This window comes from Microtus ochrogaster, chromosome 24, assembly GCF_000317375.1.
Source record: "Microtus ochrogaster isolate Prairie Vole_2 chromosome 24, MicOch1.0, whole genome shotgun sequence".
Classification (NCBI taxonomy): domain Eukaryota; kingdom Metazoa; phylum Chordata; class Mammalia; order Rodentia; family Cricetidae; genus Microtus; species Microtus ochrogaster.
The window spans coordinates 21,004,754-21,005,784 of record NC_022024.1 but is presented as its reverse complement, the minus strand read 5'-3'; positions in this window follow the sequence as shown (position 1 = coordinate 21,005,784).

Here is a 1,031-nt window from a genome sequence, read left to right as displayed (position 1 = left end):
CTGAGGATAGGGAACCTGAAATGACCCTATCCTATAGCCATACTGATGAATATCTTGCATATCACCATAGAACCTTCATCTAGCGATGGATGGAGCTATTAGGTTTTTGAAGTTGCGTTTTTAAATGGAGACATCTATTCTGTTTGATGATTGCACATGAAACCCAGCCACTCTTCCGTGAAGAAGCCCAGGCCTCTGGAACAGGCCATGTGCAGGCATTATAAGAAACAACATTAACTCACAGATACCCATGTGAAAAAGCATGAAATGATTCCATTATGCCCTGATCTGAGCAAATTCGTGAAAAATTCCAAAAGGACTTGTGAGTCATGCAAGAGTAAACACAAGCCTGGCTTTAAGCTGCTAATATGGAAGCTGAGAATATAGCTTAGGTCTTCGAAACGTGTGTTCTAACTCTCCTTTTTTCTCTCCAGAGCACCATCCTGGAAAACCTGCCAACATCTTCATAGGAACAGTGAACAGTGGAAAATTCAGTTGTGTACTGGGGAAGGCAGTGTTTCTCATGCTTGTTACAGCTTCATAGCCACATGGTAAGGTCATTGATCTAATGAATAAATCAGTAAGAAAGAACAATGGGGATCTTTTCTTCTATTGTTAACAGTGAGAATTGAGGGTTCTGAACAAAGTAGTATTTTTAACATCTTTCTAGCAGAAAGTGAAACACGGCTGTATTACCATCTTTCACTGCTCCTTTAGGTAACACGTCTGCAAGAAAATTAACTGAGAGCAAATGGTTTGCTTTTGAACCATTTAATTTTTGCAGCAGAATTGGGGATACACTAGAGCCTCAGAAGGCAGTCTGCAGCTTTGTGCTGCGCTCACGTTTTACCTGCTGACTAGTAAGGAAGGAAACCAAAGTATGTGTAGTAAAGTCCTCAAGAGTATGTGGCTTTTATCTTTTTTTTTTTCAATTGCTCCCATCTGTTATTAATTAAACCACAAGAAACATATCTTAAAAACAAAATAACTAAAAGTGATAGACTCTAACGAGTTTATTATAGTTTTTTTTT